Below are 20,478 nucleotides of genomic sequence, written 5' to 3'. Positions count from 1 at the left end.
TGACATAATGAATATCGTTACCAAACAGATGGACTCTTTAAAATTTCAGTAAAAACTCATGAAGGAACAAGAGTCATTAAGTATTTTTTGTCCTAAATGTAGAGACAAGCATCCTCCTAAAGAATGTCCTCTTAATTTGAAAGAAAATAATAAGTGTGCTATTTGTGCGGAAGACCATATCACAGAAAAATATCCCTCTATACCAGGACTTAAAGTTGTATTTATAGGGCGACAGCCTGAAGCTGAATACTTGTATGCCATGGGAGTAAAAAGAAATTAGCCTCAGGTAGGTGCAGGTATGGCTCCTGAATTTTCTCAACACTATTTTGGTTATAGTTCACATGCATTTTCTTATCCTAACACTAATAAGCAGTGGCAGTATGGAAACCAATATCATCATGGGCAACCTTCTCAACCATGGCAACAAGGTTGGAGAGGGCCAACTCACTCTACATATTCCTACCAGCCACCCATGCAGTCATATCCATCTACACATACACCTTATCCAATGCCTCAGCCTCCAAGTCAGTCTACTCCACCATTACTTTTACCTCCACCTTTTTGACCTCCTCAGTTTCCTGCTCAACCTATGCCCAATCCTAAAAATAATAAAGTAGTGTAAATGATCTATGTAACAAACCCACCTTTATTCGAGTACCAGCGTATTCTAGTTTGGGTTCATGATATTCAACTAAGATCAGGAAGGACTGTAACATCAGAAAATCAGAAGCAACCTAGAGTGATTTTTGAAGATAAAGAAGAAGAGGAAACTCTTAATCATTCTTCGAAAGCTATCATTAAGCAGCCCTTACCCTCTGAATCCTTGCCATCTTCTTCCAACCAGCCTCCCTTCCCAGAGAGGCTAGTAATGGGAATAAGTGAGCCTATTTCTGAGACTAGCTTGGCATCAGAGCTTTGGAATCTTTTCATTAAGATACCTCTGCTCCAAGCCATCAAAGAGATCCCTATTTGTACCAAGATCATTAAGGAACTCTACCTCATGAAACTCGGGAGGAAGAGATTGGAACCCAAAACCATTCAATTTGTTAGTAGGGTAGCAGAGTTGATGACGGGATGTGTGTCTATGGAAAAATATACTGATCTGGGAAACCCTGTTGTCTTAGTTCAGATTGGTAATGTCCTTGTCTCTAATGTTTCTATAGACTGGGGGGCAACCATTAATGTCATGACTAAGCAAACCATAGATCAACTTCGGTTATCTCATCTTCACACTACTTCCACTGTGCTTGAATTAGTAGATAGATCTAAACTTAAGCCAAAAGGAGTATTGGACGATGTGATCATCTCATTAGATTCTTGGAAATATCTTGCTAATTTCATTGTGCTTCAGCCAAAGAACCCAGTAGGAGGACATCCCTTGATCTTGGTTTGACTATGGCTTGCTACAGTCGATGCATATATTGGATGTCACTCTGTGATATGTACATTTCACATGGATATTCTAAGAAGAAAGTTACCTTATACCCCCCTGCCAGATCCATTCAGGAACTTTGAGATACTTTATGGTTGGATCATACTAGTGATGAGGAGACTCAACCCATTTCCTTTATCCATCAACATACTGGGTATTCACAAGAAGATGAGATTCAAGATTTCCTGAATAATCTAGACACTATGCCTAATTTTGAGCTATTGAGCTAGATTTTTATCCTAGATTTTTAGGATAACCATGATTCTCATTCTTTTGTACTGTTGCATTTGACCACCCCCTTGAGTACTCCTGAGCCTGATACTACTCTTGTTGAGACTAGCCCCAGTAAATCCTTTTATATTAGTTTAGATTTGGACTCATTTCAGCGAGTGTAGCTTGCTAATTTGTTACAAAACCATCTTAGTTCCTTTGCATGGGGCTATGAAGATATGAAGGGCATCGCCCCTGAAACTTGTACACATCATATCTATATTTAGGAAGGAGCGCAACCTGTCTGACAACCCCAGAGGCGAATGAATCCAGCTCTAAGAGATATTGTGAAGGAAGAATTACAGAAACTCTTGGATGCTGGTTTTATCTATCCTATTTCTGAAAATCAGTGGGTCTCCCCATTAGTTCTAGTACCTAAGAAAGATGGAAGATGGCATATTTGTATTGATTATCAGGAATTAAAGAAGGCCACTCTCAAATATTACTTCCCTCTCCCTTTCATTGACCAGGTGCTTGATACCCTTGCAGCAAAGAAATATTTCTCCTTTCTGGATGGCTTCAGTGGTTATAACCAGATACAGGTTGCACCTAAAGATCAGGATAAAACTACTTTTACATGTCCATGAGGTACATTTGCTTATAGAGTGATCCCTTTTGGTTTATGTAATGCCCCGGCTACCTTTCAAAGGGCAGTCCTGGCCATTTTTGCTGATCTAGAATTTGTAGAAATTTATATGGATGACTTTTCTATGTTTGGTGATTCTTTTTAGAAAGCTCTCAAAAATCTATAAAAAGTACTTCTTCACTGTCACAAAGCCCCTCTTGCCTTGAGTGACAAGAAAGGTAGATTAATGTGTAAAGTGGGAGTGGTACTTGGCCATTTGATTTCTGGTAAAAGTATCCAGGTTGATCCAACAAAGATTGAAATCATTCTGCATCTTCCTAGACCCAAAACTCAAATGGAAGTAAGAGGTTTTTTAGGACATGTTGGTTACTATAGGAGATTCATTGAAAGTTTTTTCTAAGATAGCTGCTCCTCTTTTCCCACTTCTAGCTAAGGATAGTGAATTTTCTTGGACCAAAACTTGCCAATAGTCTTTTGAAACATTGAAGGAAAAGTTAGTACAATCACCAGTCTTAAGAGGTCCTAACTGGTCTTTTCCTTTTCATATTTCCTCTGATGCTTCAGATTTGGCTATTGGCACAGCTTTAGGACAAGAGAAAAATAAACAATCCTATGCCATTTATTATATTAGTAAGAATTTGTCTTCCGCTGAATTAAATTATACAGTTACAGAGAACGAGTTTTTAGCTGTAATTTTTGCAATTAGTAAGCTTAGGCACTATATTACAGGATATGAAGTATTTGTACACACTGATCATTCCACGATTAAATATTTGATGAATAAACCATTAACTAGTGGTAGAGTGACTAGGTGGTTAGTATTGTTGCAGGAATTTAGTATTACTATTGTTGATAGACCAGGAAAATCTAATGTTGTAGTAGATTTTCTTTCTAGATTAGATAATCTTGGTGAAGCAACTCCTGTTAATGATGATTTTCTGGATGAACATCTTTTTGTTATGTCAACAGATTCCTCGTGGTTTGCTGACATTGCTAATTACTTAGTTACTGGGAAAACACCACCCCACTTGTCTGTTCATGAAAAGCAAAGTATTGTTCAGAAAAGTGTTGTATATTCCTGGATTCAAGGAGATCTCTTTTAAATTGGTCCAGATCTAATTATCCATAGGTGTGTAAGAGAGGAGGAAGTGTTTGACATATTGAAATCTGCTCATGATGAACCTTATGGAGGCCACTTCGCTGATAAGCAGACTGCATATAAAGTATTCCATGTTGGTTACTTTTGGCCTTCCTAGTTTAAGGATGCCAAACAGTATGTCAAGCGTAGTGATAACTATCAGCATATCGACCAACCTAACCAAACCAATGAAATGCCTCTATGCCCCCAAGTTATGATTGAGCCATTTGAAAAATGGGCTATTGATTTTATAGGGCCAATATATCCAACATCATTAAGTAAAACACATATCTTGGTTTGTAAGGATTTTGTTACGAAATAGGTAGAAGCTAAAGCTATTTCTTTTGCTACATAAAATGTTGTTGTTTATTTTCTTTTTACTGAAATCTTTACTAGATTTGATGTGCCTAGAGAAATTGTTTCTGAGAATGGTCCATAGTTTATTTCTAATATGGTACAGGGTGTGATGGAACAATATAAGATCTCGGACAAGAAATCCACGTTGTATCACCCGCAAGCAAATGGCCAGGTGGAATACACGAACAAAGTGAGTGAGTCCATTCTTACAAACACAGTCAATATGCATCAGAAGGACTGGGCTAAACAACTACCAGAGGCTTTGTGGGCATACAGAACCACTTGGAGAAATAGCACGGGACATACACCATATGAGCTGGTATATGGAAAACAGGTTCTGTTGCCAATTGAATTCTAGATCAAAACTTTTAGAACTGCAGTTCATTTAGGACTAGGTCTCTCTAAGGCACAACAGCAACGTCTTCTCCAATTAAATGAGTTAGATGAATTTCGTAGGGATGTTGTTCAGCAGAACATCCTAATTCAACAACAACGTAAAGGGTGGCATGACAAGTCTATTCAAAAAAGAAATTCCAACCAGGTGATTGGGTTCTCCTTTATGATTCTAGATTTAAAGTCTTTAAAGGGAAATTCCATACACGTTGGATGGGACCTTATCAAGTGATCCGAGTATTTGAGAATGGAGTAGTAGAAGTTAAGACTATTGATGGAAAAAATTCAGTATTCTTGGTAAATGGACATAGGTTAAAGAAGTATTTTCAGCCACCTACGAGGAACGATTTTACACAACAAGTCCAACAACAATTTGGGATGGTAGTGGTGAATGGTAATACCAACCTTTTGAAAACATGAATTCTCTTTCTTCTTAAAAATAAAAATAAAAAAGTAAAAAAAAAGAAAAAAGTAAAGAAAAAATATTTTCCTGTAATTATGAAAGTCAAATCACTGACATGATTGCAGAAGGATCAACTTGAACACCAGCTTGCTGGTAGGAAGATCAAAAATTTCTAAATGTTGCTTGATCTTTAGATATGCTAGCAACCACCAAGTAAAAGCAGGTTCAGCAGAACCAGCCTTTATATAGTTGGGGTAATTAGCATGGATATTTTTATTCAAATAATGCCTGCAGTTATTTTTTTCTTGCACCAGTGCAGGCAGACCTTCCAAAAAATTTTCTGTCTTTCTTCATATTCCACTTTCGTAATATTCCCTCAGTTCTCTTCTTCAATCCTAGAATTATTAACCTTCCCACATTCTTCTGAATTTACCTTGTTCGCTTCCAAGAAATCCCACTTTACCCTTGAAATTTTTTCCCTATCCCACTTCTATTTATTCCCTCTTTTAGTACTATTCCTGGAATCCCTGTAACAAAATTCCTTCCCATTCTAAAATTTCCCTTTTCCCACTTCTTTATTCCCTCATGAATTTATTGCAAGATCTCGCACACAAAGAGAAAAAGGATATGCTCTGAAGCATCAAGCAAGGGCGAAGCACATTTCCAGTATAAGTTGAGGAAGTCATGTGAAAATCCAGCCCATATTATTTAAATTCTCTGTTTTTAGATATTATGCTTGCACTAATGCAAGCATGTTGTCCTATATGATAAAGTAAGCAGAAAGGTACCAGCAAAATAGTATAATCTAAGCGGTGCAAGTAGATCAGTGCAAGCATGCACCCCATCAGTAACATAGTACAAGTTATTCTTTTCATAGCATACAACAGAGGAAAGTGGTTATCATGAAAATTTATAAGAAGTCCTCTCATTTCACTGACGAGTACTTATGTTATCATACTAACTAGGAGAAAATTATTTAAAGTACAAGGTGTCTTTTTAAGTTAGAAATCATGATATTTTTTAATGAATGCCAAGTTATTTTCTTGAATTATGAAGGGATGCAGATTTTTTAACCATTGCTTGGACATAATTACCCCTCTCCGCCATAATCCTAAAATGTCCTTCACTCATAATGATTACCTTACCTAGCCGTTAAAATGCTGCCACAAGTACCAATCCGGCCTGGCGACAAAGTTGCCTTGCATCTACAGTGAATGAATGGGTGATAAGGAGGAAAGGATGGTGGACAGTTGGGCCTCTATTTATAAGATCCTATTTTCCTGGTATTGCATGTATAATTCTTAATTGTTCATAGCCATTAAGCAACGATGCTGCATATTCAGAATGAACCCTCGTCTCTTAGCAAAATAGAGCAGTCTGTCGAGTATCCCAATAGTCTTGCACTATTGTGAGATGGTTTTTCTCCCGTTCTTGCAGAATTTTGACGGGCATGATAAAGAAGTGGATTTATAGTTTTCAAGGAGTTTTAGAAGTGGTCGAGTGAAAATTGGGCCTCTCAAATTTAAAGTTACAGAAGAATTCATAGCAGCAGCGACAGGCTTGGAGAACATTGGTGAACAGTGGTTCAAGAATCAGAAGCTAGAAAGGAAGCACTGGTAGTGTTTCTTCGTTGATAAGAAGATAGAGGTAGACTGGAAGGTAGGAGTTTTGCGCAGTGCCCTACTAGGTTAGTGGAAAGACCTCCTTTTCATCTTACAAAAGTTTGTGACCTATGAGGGAAGATACACCCGCACCTTGGTATATCATTTTAGAATGCTGCAACATTTTGAAGCGGGCCGGCACGTCTGGTGGACGATGAATTTCCCTTATTTTCTACTTAAGAGCTTAGAGAATATGGCTAAAAGTGTACAAGATGGAAGGGCATACCAGGTCGACAGAAGGCTATATCATCATGGCGTGATAAAAATTTTGGTCTTGAAACAGCTAGAAGTGAAAGGTATGACACGGGAGGTGCTGTTAAAACAGCTACATAGAAGGACAACTGTTGGAAAGAAGATCGAGGACCCCGCTAGCACAAGCAGGGGCCGGAGCAAAAATGAAAAGGGAAGTCCTTCTTGCACTAGCGAAAAAAGTAAATGATTTGAACAAGTATAAATGGCCTTATCTTCAAATAAGAAGACAACTAGCACACTAGTAGAAGAGACCCCTTCTATGCCCAAAAATGACAACCTGTCAGTCCTTGCGGATGCAGAAAAGTTTGCAGAGGTCAAAGACGATGCTTTGTTGGCCGATTTTATCAAAAAGCCCCAGAAAAAGAATAAAGTTTTTGATGTAGGCAAAGAACCACAGTCCCCATAGGGTGTGGAATCCCCTCTTGCACTAGTACAAGAAGAAGCACTAGTGTGAGAAGAAGAACCGAAAAAAGACGTAGAAAATGAAGAAGCAAAAGAAGAAGAGATGGAAGAAGAAGAAGCAGGAGGAGAAGAATTTGAAGAAGAAGAGGCGGAATCCAAAGAAGAAAAGGCAGAATTTGGAAAAGAAGAGGCAAAACCCACAAAGGAAGAAGCAGAAGAAGAAGAAGAAGCAGAAGAAGGAGAGGCAGGAGAAGAAGAACTAGAGGAGGAAGAACCGGAAGAAGAAGAACCAGAGGAGGAAGAACCAAAAGAAGAGGGACTAGAGGGAGAAGAGTTTCCTGATGTAACCATGGTGGATATGGAGGTCCCTGAGGAAGACATAGCCCCTACCGAAATAGAAAAGGAAAAATATTTGGTAACTCCTGCTACTCGAGTAGTTGAATTAGAGCTTCAAGTGTAGAACTTATAGTAGCTTGTAGGCAAAGTGCAGGACAATAAAGAACATAGCAGAGGAGAATTTATGGTAGAAATCAAGAAAAGGAAAAGAGAAGTTAAAGTCTGGAAGTACCGAGCTGCACAATGTCTCAAGTGACTTAAAAAGGTGACAAAGAAATTAAAGAATATCAAAAAGAAGAAGTATGAAACATTGCAGGCTGATGACAGTATGCCAGAGTAGGATTGAGCTGGAATGCTCAAAGTTTTGAAGTTTTTGCAGAGGTAAAGAGTTGTGTGAGGACACACAAAAGTTTAGGGATGGGAGGATGTTAGCCCCCTAATTTTCTCTCTTCTGACCATTTTTCCCTTCCTAAATCATAACCAATTACTGTTGTTTTACCTCTCTTATACACCCTCATCTTGCACTAGTCCAAGAACAATGACCTATTTCATATGAATTTTATATTTCATATTTTAACATTAACTTAGCATTAATTAATTATTTATTACATGATTTCTTGCTTATAATCACTCTTGTAACTTATCGATATCTCCAATGTTTGTTTGGTAGTCAAGTGCCTACCGTGACCACTGATCATAGTGCAAGATTAGATCTTGCACCGGTGCCGGTACAACGAATCTTTGTAGCAGATCTGGACATCCTTGATCACCGTCTCATTTGTGCCGCTTCAGCCATGACAGTGGGATAGATTTAAAGGCAGTCGAGCTCCAGCCACGATAGCAAGGCAATCCAAAGGCTGTCAAGTTCAAACTTATGAAGAACGAACAACTGGAGATTTGCTACAACTAGTTTTGTTAAACTGCCTAATTTTGAAGGCCGAAAGGTAAATTCTGCATATCGGTTATGTAATTGGTTAAATTATCTTTTTGGCCTTCGGCCAAAGATCTATATAACGAAGGATGTAAATAGGCCGAGATAGTTTTTGGATAAGTTTGTATAGAATAGAGATATAACCAGGGAGGTGGTGATAGGCTTGTATTTTTGTTATCATTCGAATCTAGGCTAGACTATGTATTCACGCATGTATTTTCCTCTATGAATTAGTAAGAAGGGAGCTCCGCCTCATGTTTCATAAATCATATTTCTGTGTTTGAAAGCTGATGAACTAATAAAGTACTGAGCAATGTTTCTATTTGAAAGGGAAACGCACTAGTTGGCTAGGGCCCAGCCAACCCAACACGTTTACCCTATTTTGTGTTCTTGTAATTTATGCTTATATTGTCAAGTGTGATTGAATTTCCAGCACATGTATTCCTATTTGAGTGAAAGCGGATCTACTGTGTGAAATAGTTAAATTTCCTTTTCCTGCATTTGATTTCGGATTGGTTTTCTTGCCTGGTCCAAGTAGGAGAAATAAACTTGCACCAGTGCATGTTGGTGTGCTATTCATTTTCCTGCACTTGATTTCGGATTGGTTTTCCCTGCTTGGTCTAAACAGGAGAAATAAACCTGCACCAGTGCACGTTGGTGTGCTATTCATTCTCTGTAGTTTTGTTTGATTTTTTTTCCCCACCTAGTCCAAGTAGGAGAAATAAACTTGCACCAGTGCATGTTGGTGTGCTATTCATTTTCTGCAATTATGTTTGATTTGGTTTTCCCCGCTTGGTCCAAGTAGGAGAGATGAACCTACACCAGTGCACGTTGGTGTAATGCAGAAATCCTTTTTAGTTTACTTCCAGCAGTTTTCTTTCTTTCATTAATACTTCATGACAGGATAAATTATATGGATTGTTTCATTATTTCTGCACTCTGTTTAGATTAGAAACATTCATTTTTATGTGTGTAATTTTATTTCACAGTATAATAACACTTGCAATAACTAAGCACTTATTTCAAGAATTAAATGCCAAGTGCAAGAAGCTCTAATCTAGTGCAATAACTAGTTTCTTGCCACGAGATCTGAGTGCTCTGAACATGAGAAAGATCAAGCCCTTGCACGAAGTAAAACACTTTTAGTACAGACACCATTTATACCCTCTGCATAAATATATTTTCCTGCACTAGTGCAAGCAGACTGCGATAGTGCAGGACAGATTAGTGCAAGAAGGAAATCTCTAAATAAGCAAGTTTTAAGGGCCCATCTATTGAGACTGTTAAAGTGTCTCTGCTAAAGAAAACACACACTCAATAGTTAATCAATAGTTAGCTAGAGTGATTGCCCCTTTATTTCTAAATCTCTTTTGCAAATGCATTCTTCCTCCAGTCTTAGATTATTTTGATGGTTCAAGTTGCCTTTCCCTCTCTTTAGTTTAATTCTACAATCTTTCCTTTAAAGAAAGTAGGGATTGACATTAGAAATATTCATACCATCTATAGCATTGCCTGTGCTTCGTCTCTAAGTTTACAAATTCATCGGGTTGACAATTTAAGTGTTGAGGACTTTGCTTAAGTGTAATTCTTGCACCCAACAAATATGTCTCTTCAAACAGAAGAAATTAAAAGATTGCAGGCTCAAGTTAATATTCTGCAAAACTGGAAGGCAAAGACTTAGACTTTCCATGCAATAGAGTTAGAAAGAGTTTAAAACCAAATAGAAGCATGGCGGAAATCTGCAACCAAATCCTCCATACACTGGCTCAACTTAAGGAAATTATATGGAACAATATTATTGAATCCATGGATGAAATCTAGCCATGTATTTAGATTATATTTGAATAGATAGAGTTGATTGAGAGAGCCAATCAAGCCATTTCCACTATTAACAATGAGTTGGGAGATATGCCTGCCACAACCAACAACATCATGAAGTTTCTAAATGCAGATATGAGTTGGATGATTTGGGAGTAGATGACATGAAAAAGACAATTTTAGAAGTAAAGAAAGTTCTTACAAAGAAAAATTTGATTGAGTAGCTTAAAGAAAAATGTCACAATTTGGAAATAGCAGTCAACAGGGTTTCAACAAAATAGAGGCATTAACAAAGAGGGGCCTGCCTTCTTTATTTGTAATTAATGACAAACTAATGACCAGGGAAAATTATAAGAATAAGCTTAAATATATTGCAAATGATATTACTAAATCTTCCCACATTAAAGGTGTTATGACAGGGAAAGATTTTTTTCGAAGCTATTAGCAAGATTATTTTCATTTAGCATGAGATAAATCATATTCTCATAGTAAAGGCTAAATTTTCTCGATATACCAAGGTAGATGAGATCTACTGCAAGGCAAAAAAAATCACCAACCCATATGAAGAGCATTGGTATAAACTGTGTGGATATCAAGATTAAAAATATGTCAGCTACCTCTAGCGCAACACCAAAATCATGGCAACTCAGCAATTGTTCTTCGCTAAAATAGTGGCAGACTTTGAGATCACTTCACTAAATTCACCTTTTTTGGTCACATTAGTCATTTTGTTATTTTTGTAGTTAATAATAGATTGCAATGTCAATGTGGCATTCATTGTAATATTTTTGGAAATATTGTTTAAATACTTCATGCATTCGAAGTATTGGGGGTCGGTTCCTAATCATTGTCATTCTTCTTATTGAGAATTGTACTTTTTCCACACTGTTGGAGTGTCATTAATACAAAGACTTTCACAGGATTCTTGTGCTGCAATTTACTGGTGATTTTTTTCTTATTGTAATTGTTGTTTTCACTGTTATTCTCTGCGTTATAATCATCTGAAAATATAATTGTAAAACATGAAATGTGAAAAATAAGATTTGTTAATTGAACACCTTATTTGGACTGTTTTTACAATCTGTATGTTTTTCTTCTAAAGTCTGATTGAAAATTCTTAAATGCTTTTCGGTCATTACTAAACACACCTTTTCTCCATTTCATAATTCACTTTAAGGATCCAGTGAATGTAACTAGCTTGCTTTGTGATTACTCTTTTAAAGATTTGATGCAATATACAACTTTATCTGACTCCATAGCCCAATGGAAAGTAAATAATTTGAGCATATCGACTAACCAAACCGATCAACCAAATTCAAGAAAACAACCAAGCATAATCATAACTAGCCTAAAATCAAGTAAAAAACAAAGTTAAATCATTAAATCATAAAGAGAGATCCCTCTCTGAAGTTGGTAGGGATAGATCCTAGCTTCAAAAGTGGTTTGGTGTTGTCCAATGTATTTACTCACTCAACCTCAAAAATACAGAACGATAACATAGTGGCGACCATACTAGGGACGGATACATTTTAATTCAAAACATTATTATTCCCTGGTTTAAAATCAGTGTTTCAATAAGCAATTGTTGTATCATTATGAAATACATGATCTGAGGTTGTTATGTTGTATATATATGTTGTATCATTGATTTTGATTTTGATTTTTGTGTGATGATTTTTCATAGCCCTCGCTCCCAAAGGAATTTACACTAGATCTCACCCTGATCCCAATCCTGCTGAAATTGTAGATAACCCTAAGAAACTGGTGAGAAAGAAAAGTTTTACCGAGAGTCAAGGTAGTAATAGTCCTCTGTCTAGATTCAATCTTGCTCTAGAAACTACTCCTTTTTCATGGTCTGATTCTCTCCTAGAGAAATTTGAAACTTTACAAGACATAGAATTTGATTTTCCTTTCCAACAATGTTTATTTAGATCAAAGTCTGAGGCTTTTGTAGATCAAATTGTCATATCAAAGCCATACTGCAACCATATGTACCCAAAACCCAAGTCCTCAAAACAAAATCCAGATCTTCAATCTTTACAAAAATTTGACAAATTACAAGGTCTAGTTTTAGTGTTGGACCAACCTATTGAAGAAACTTTTATTCAGCAATCTATTGAATTATCTTCTTTAACTATTGCAACAGCCTCTTTGTCTAGTCAGTCTTCTCAGTCTATACATCTACTCCCTCCCAGTCCTACTCATTCCATAGTTTCAACTTCCCTACCTGTGACCTCTCAAACTACTATATCTACTATCCCTATAGTTATCAAAACTGCACCTCCATTAGGTCCATCCTCAAGTCAATATACTAGGACAGTTATGGCAGGAAGGTATGCACCCTTGGTGCTACCAGGCCAGCTAAATGTTATGCCTGCAGATTATCCATCCAAAATTGTGACCTTTGATAATACTGGTGCTAATACTACCCAACAACATGTGGATAGGATAAATGATGTGTTGATCTCCAAGAAGTAGATGAAGCTAATGTTAAAATGAGATTGTTTGCCCAAAGCTTAGGAGGTGATGTCAAGAAATGGTTTAGGGGTTTACCTGCAGGAAGTATAGCCAACCTTGATGCTTTGCATCAAACGTTTTTAGCTAGATGGGAGATCAAGTAGAATCCACTTCAACTTCTAAATGACTATAAAGGTTGAAAAGAAACCCGAATGAAACTGTGGAAGAATATTGTGAACGATTTGATAATGTTTACAACGCCATTCCACAAGACATCTATCACTCCCCTCGCCTAGCTTTGATTGATTTTCTAGATGGTTTCAATGTGGACATGGAATATAAACTTAGAGAGGGAGACCCAAAAACTTTGTAAGAAATGCAAGGAAATGCAATTAATGTTGAACCTAACGTCTTGGCCAAAAAAGTGAAACAAAAGTTTGAACATAGAGTAACCATAACAGAAGAACCTTCTACTTCTACTATTGACCATAAGATTGATAACTTAGTCAGAGTAGTGAATCAAATGATGCAAAGAGTGAACATTAATGACCAATCTCAGGTAGGAGAAAACCAAAATGTCCCTCAAACTAGAAACCAAAACTTTAGAAGGAATTTTCCCCAAACTAAACAAAGAGAACAAAAGGGACTAGACCAGCAGGTCTGACATCCTTTTTAGGAAAATTACATAGATGATGAGAGGAATATTGTGGAAGATTTGGATGATAATCAAATAAATTTGTTGGGGATAAGTGATGTTGAAACAATTTTCCTCACTCAAGAAGAGCGAGAGCTTTTTCTTATATCCCAGACTGAAATGGATTTTGAAGAGTCAAGTGAATACAAACAAGGATTTGCAAGTGCCATAATGGAAGTCCATAGGTAGTATAATCTCAGAAGTAAGAAAAATCAAGATATTGCCAATAAAAAGAATGCTGAAAATCTTGTCAAAAAAGTCTCTGATTTTGACTCGAAGGAAACAATAGAAAATCTTCCTAAGAAAACCACTGAAAATATTGGAAAGAAGCAAGCAAAACCTACTGTGAAAAAGACTATTTATGCGCCTTCCAGAACTACCCAAACTGATTTCCCTTCTACCAGCCAACAAACAGAATTTGCCACAAAAGTAGTTGTTGATAAGTCTGATTTGTTAAATCTGCTTAAGAATCAAACACCATTCAGTATAGAAAATGAACATGCCACGTTGAAAATTTCTATCCCCTTAACTGAATTAATGAACAAAAATACGTACAGGACTCAGGTCATGAAAGCATTAAACATTGGGGAAAAGACTAACGATGTAAATTTGAATGATGATCAACCTAAACTCTTGTTTGGGCCAAAAGTTGAAGGAAAACCACAAGAAGGAGGGGTCCCTCCATTTTATGTCAGTTTCAATATTCATGATAAAATTCTCCACAATGCTATGCTAGATTTAGGTGCATCCCATAATTTAATGCCTAAAGCAATCATGGAAAAAATAGGACTTGACATTACTAGACAATATAAAGATTTGTATTCCTTTGATTCTAGCAATGTTAGATGCCTAGGTCTTATCAAAGACCTATGTATTACCTTAGCCTAAATCCCTGTTAAAAGTCTAGTGATGGATATAGTTGTTGCAGACATTCCCCCTAAGTATGGCATGCTGTTCTCATGCTCATGGGGAGAAAAATTACAAGGAGCCCTACAAATGGACATGACTTATGCCACTATACTAGTGTTTGGTCAACAACGAACACTGTATAAGGAATCTTTAATGAAGTATATGGTTAGTAGTTAAGAGAGACCACATAACTATCCTCTTTACTGTGTTCATCCCTACCTGGACTCTTTCATTCTTTACAATGATGGGGACATTGATGCACAAGCTACTAAAGAAGAAAATGACATTGATGAAAAACATGAAAATCAAACACAAATCGTGCAACAAAACACTGAAATTGGACCTTTTTGGAACACAAGCTTTGATGCCTCTTGTAGAAGAGCAGGTCCAAGGGTAGGTGTTTGGGTGTCTGATTCAGGGAAAAATCATGCAAAAGGTCATTCCTATAAAATCAACTTTCATCGCACCAATAATATAGTAGAATACGTGGCAGTTCTCATAGGATTGCAATTATTGAAAAGGCTAGGTGCTAAAATAATTTCAGTTTAGGGCGATTCTGAATTAACTCTAAAACAAATCAAAGGAGAATATGTTGCAAAACATCCTAGGTTGAGAGCCTACATAAATGTTATGCTTGAATTTCTAGGAACTTTTGTAGAATATGATCTTTCTTTTGTTCCCATAAATCTGAATGGCTTGGCTAATGGTTTAGCTTTTTTAGCTAGCACATGCAAGATGCCTCACCCCAACAGACAGTACACAGTGGAAGTTAAACATCGTCCAACTATACCCAATAATATGAGATATTGGCAGGTATTGTGAAGTGACAAATAGATTGAATTTTTTTTTCAATCCAAGGATGAGTATGAAGATAGTAGCATAGATTTAGAGTGTGAAGTAGAAAATCACATTGTTGAGTATGTTAGTGTAGATAAGCAATTTGATTATTCTGATGTAAATATTTTAGTGAGTAAAGATCTACATAAATTAGAATTGCATGAAATAGATCCAAAAAAAGAAGAATTTGAAGTAATTCAACATAAAGATAATGTTCTGCCTAGTGGTCTAGTTCCGTTAGAAGAACTTTTTGATTTTAATGATGTAGAAAAAAAGAGAAAAATGGAACCCATAGGGGCAAACATAGAAGAATGAAATATAGGTAGTGCGTAGAATCCCAAAATGATAAAACTCTCAAAATCACTTACTATTGTAACAAAACAACGATACATAGTTGTTTTCAAAGAATTCATAGATGTCTTTTCCTGGAGTTATGAGGATCTAAAAGCATATGACACTAGTATCATATAGCATAAAATTCCATTCAACGAAGATAAAAAACAATTCAAACAAAAACTTCATAAGGTAAATACTATCCTGATGCCTTTGGTTGAGAAAGAAGTGAAAATGATGTGTGATGCTAAAATTATACTTCCTCTTAGATGTTCTAAATGGGTGTCTAACATTGTACCTACTAGAAAGAAAACTGGAGAAATCAGATTGTGTATTGATTTCAGAAACCTTAATAAGGTATCCCTTAAGGAAAACTACCCCTTACCTAGGAAAACTACCCCTTACCCAAAATGGATCATATATTGCAAAAGGTAGTAGGTTCTAGTAGAAGTTCCTTATTAGATGGTTTCTCAGGTTATAACCAAGTCTTAATGCGTATTGATGATCAGGATAAAACTGCCTTCACTACACCATGGGGAACTTTCATGTATGTGAAAATGCCCTTTGGGTTAATGAATACTGGAGCCACTTTCCAAAGAGAAATGGATATTTCCTTTGCTGATGAAATTTGCCATTTTATTTTGATTTATCTATATGACATTACTTTCTATTCCAAAACTGATGAGGAACATTTAGCACATCTGAGAAGAGTGTTTGAAAAATGTAGAAGGTTTGGAATCTCACTAAATCCTAAGAAGACATTGTTTGGCCTCAAGGAAGGAAAACTTATTAGTCACATTATTTCCAAGGATGGAATTGGGACTGATCCCAGTAGAATTGAAGCAATATTAAAAATCAGTCATCCAAGAGAGATATAAGAGCTTTAGTATTTTATTGGAAAAATCAATTTCCTAAGGAGATTCATTCCTAACCTTGCAAAACATCTTAGAAGCATAACAAACATGCTTAAAAAGGATTCAAAAATTAAGAGGAATATTGAGGCTAAACAAACCTTTGACTTAGTTAAATAGGTCTTGACCAAAGAATCAATGTTGATTAACCCATATTTTACAAAAGATTTCATGATCTTCTCTTTTTCTTCTGAACACACTATTGTAGCTCTTTTACTATAGAAAAACGATGAAGGTTTTGAGCAGCCTATTCCATTCTTTAATAAAGCTTTAAGAGATGCATCTTTTAAATACAACATTATGGAAAAGAAGGCCTTTTCATTGGTTAAAGCTACAAAATATTTTAGAGTATATATCTCGCATTCCCATATTATTGCTTATGTACCTAATTCAGTGGTCAAAGACATTTTGGCACAGAATGGGATTGATGGAAATGAGGGAAGTGGATTGCTGTCATTCTTGAGTATGACTTAGAAATCAAACCCACCAAGTTAATCAAAGGTCAAGGACTAGCAAAATTGATGGTCGAGTCAAATTTCCATGCATTAGACATTAACTTGGTCAATTCATTAGATAATCAAGAGGAACAGGTGACTCCACAAATTGATGAGGCATTTCTGAACTCACCCTGGTATGCAAACTTGATTTCTGCTTTATTTAATTTAAATGCTCCTCCTAGTTTGACAAAAACAAAGGAAGGATTTCTAAAGTTAAAAGCAGTTAAATTTTTCATTATAGTGTATTAGAAAGATGCTGATGGTATTTTACTTAAATGCTTGTTAAAGGATGATGCAAAAAAAATTATGCAAGAATTCCATGAAGGAGATTACAGTGCACATCTTTATTGGAAAACCACTACCAATAAAATCCTTAGAGTTGGTTTTTACTGCCCTACTCATTTTCCTCACATTCACAAACAAATCACCTCCTACAATAAATACCAGATTTTTTAGGGAAAGAGAAAATTGTTTCCCTGACCATTAAAGCATATCTCTGTTGAAAGCCCCTTCTAGCAATGAGAATTGGACTTCATTGGTGAAATTCATCCTTCTTCCTCTACCCAACACAAGTGGATTATTATAGCCACTAACTACTTTACTAAATGGATAGAGGCCACCCCTTCTAGAGTTTCCATTGATGTTGTCATTATTAAATTCCTTGAGACTAATATCATCTCCAGATTTGGTTGTCTTAGAAAACTCATCACGAATAATGTTGCAACCTTTAAATCTAAAAAAATGGTTGAATTTTGCCATAAGTAACACATTACTTTGGGAAATTCAATAGCTTATTACCCTCAGGGTAATGGGTTGGCTGAATCCTCAAATAAAAGTTTGGTGAACATCATCAAAAATTTGTTATAAGACAACCAAAAATCGTGGCATAACAAGTTGGTAAGTGCACTTTGGGCTGACAAACTTACTACTAAAAAATCAATTGGCATGTCACCATACCAATTGTTCTATGGAATGGATGCAGTTCTTCCATCATATTTAGGAGTTCCAGTCACGAAGATCATTCAATAAGTGCAAGGTGGCCCTAATGATGTAGAGAGAAGGATAAATCAAACTATCTAGTTGCAACAATCTAGGGAGGAAGTATACAACAGGACCCAAGTTATTTAGGAAAAGATTAAAAAGATCTTTGACAGAAGAACAAAAGCTGATGAATTTAACATTGGGGACCAAGTTTTGGGATGGGATTCTAGGAGAGAAGACAGAGGCAAACATGACAAGTTTGATAATCTTTGGAAAGGGCCATATATTGTTCATGCTTTAAGGGGAAATAATGCATTTTCCTTAAAGAGCTAGATGGAGGCAAGATACTTGGAGGTCCTATCAATGGCAGGATGCTAAAGCACTACTTTTCATAACCTACATATTTTTCTTACATCATTGTAAATATCATAGTATTTATGGTTTTGATTGGGTAACTTATTAACAAAGGTTGAATCCCATAGTGAAGGCCCTAATCCTAGATTGATGAGCTACCAAAAGTATCTTAAAACAATAAAGAAATCAAATGAAGACATTATAGATATGGATTACTCAAGGCTACTACTCATATGTTCTTGACACTTCACATGGAGAAGCGCCACCCCAACCTGGAGCCACTTTTAGGGTCGTATAAATTATACAATCTCAAGGTGATTGAGTATTTTGTATTTTTAATTTCATATCGTACATAAATTTGAATATTCAAATGATTTCCAAAAATATGAAGAAAGAAAATGAAAAGAGGGTATGTTAAAAAATAAATAAGAAAAAAGGAAACAAGAACCCCACAAATTAAAAAATATAGAATAATACAGAATGTGTTGCAATTCTAAATGCCAATACTCATAAGTTAGTTCTTTTAGTTCATTATCAAATATGGTTGTGTGCAAATTGTTTTTTAATGCTACAATGACTAAAGTTTTGTTCAAGACATACAATTTATTCATGAGTGAAAACATTTGAATTTCTATTTAATAGGTTAGTGAATAAAGATTTACTAAATAGTTTAATCTTGGTAAGTCAGTAGCTAGGTAGAAATAAAACTGATTCAATAGTTTAATCTGAATCAATGGTGAGATAAGTGATAAGATAAGGTATATTTTCATAAACAAAAGTGACCTGGGTCTTCCAGTTTAAATGAACATTGCAAAGTAAGAAGAGAAAATGTTAGTTTAGAAAAAGAATTGAAATAAGAGGGTAGGTAGAAGCATAATAGTGATTAGAGGAAAAGCATGAAAATTTTATCCCAAGTCAAATGTTAAAGATTATTTTCATGCGCAGAAGAAAGCCAAAGGGATAAAAGTTTTATTCTAAGGTTCGATATATCAAAAGATATTTGGTACATTAGTCTACTATTCCTAAGTTTTACAACCTCAAAATCATTCTCCCTCGTATATTGTTCATTCATTTCCCTACCCCAATGTATGCCCATCACGTCACAATAAAATATTGCCACTTTCCACCTCATCTGAACCCACCTCTTACATCCAACGACCAATATTATGTTTCACCCCCCCCCTCTCCATCCAAACCTTACCGTCGAGGGGGGAGGGTCTGAAATGGGCGGTATTAAATCCTGTACCCACAACAATGTGTCCCATTCTTGTGCTTTTGCACCGCCCTTGGTCAAAACCATTAACCACCTCTGCCCCCTTCCAAACCCTGTTTTCCTCTCCACACAAAACCACTACCCTATCTGTTACACTCCCGTCAATCCCCTCCCGCCACCTCATCTATTTGTTGCTCCCACCAATCACATCCACTCCCTCCAAAATCAACCCATTAATAATTTAATTACTTAACCGTTAATGTAACGGACCCGCACCACCATCAACAGGAAGCCAGAAAACTATAAAGTCCCTCCTTTTTCCTATTCATATGATACCAATTTCACACTCTGATAATACAATTTTTCTCTGTGACAGGGCTTACCAGTTCAAATTTCAACAATTTCACCCGGCGACAGATCTTACTAGCTAACTGACTTTCAAGCTACTGCCTCTGTTTCCTATTTTCTTGAACCCAAATCCATCTTTGCGCCTTGTAAACCTACATAATCAAGATTCCATCAGTGTTATTAGCCTTATCCAATCATACCTCATAAATATAAGGGATAGGAGAAACCTGTAAGTCCTCTGATCCACCATTTGATTGATTTTCATCATATTCCTTTCGTGGATAGGGACTACAAAATCCATGAAACCATGTGTGAATTTGATTTATTTGAAATGTACTATTGGCTTGATGACAAATTCATTCATAATTCTAATGATATTGGACCGTGGGAATCCAATTTTCCCCATTATATCTTTCCCCATACTCATAGTGCCCCTGAATTCGTTAGGAAATGTCATACTTGTTATCTACCCAGTCAAAGAGCGGTCACTACCCCTACAGGAGAAATTGTATTCACTATAACTGCCCAATCAATAGATAAAATTATGGAAGAAGCTATTATAGAGAATTCCACTCATTTCTCTCATGAAGCACTCACTGAATTGTATTAGAAATTGTACTTTGCGAACAAAGCCAAAACCCTTGAGCTTTTCTTAACTAAAGATGCCCCATTACCCATGAAAATTCCTCCCTATCCATCCTTCATTTTCCCTGAGATAGCCAAGAATATCATTACTATCACTTCCTATCTCCTTGCTTATTACTCAGATCAATGGGTAGATGAGGCCATTATAAGATTTATTTCTATTTTCTCCATAGATTCCAAGCCTTCCATCTTATTCAACTTTGGCCAATTCCTTGTAGATTCCATCCATGAACAATTTGTCAAATTCCAAACTGAGGAAGTATTTAAATATGCTTCTGTGTTAGTATATATGTTTTTGTAATTTCAGGGAGACAACCTCA

The sequence above is a fragment of the Pinus tabuliformis genome, chromosome Q (assembly GCF_031772625.1).
Source record: "Pinus tabuliformis cultivar Carrire ecotype Pingquan chromosome Q, CPIR1, whole genome shotgun sequence".
NCBI lineage: Eukaryota > Viridiplantae > Streptophyta > Pinopsida > Pinales > Pinaceae > Pinus > Pinus tabuliformis.
Note: the sequence above shows the minus strand (reverse complement) of the source record.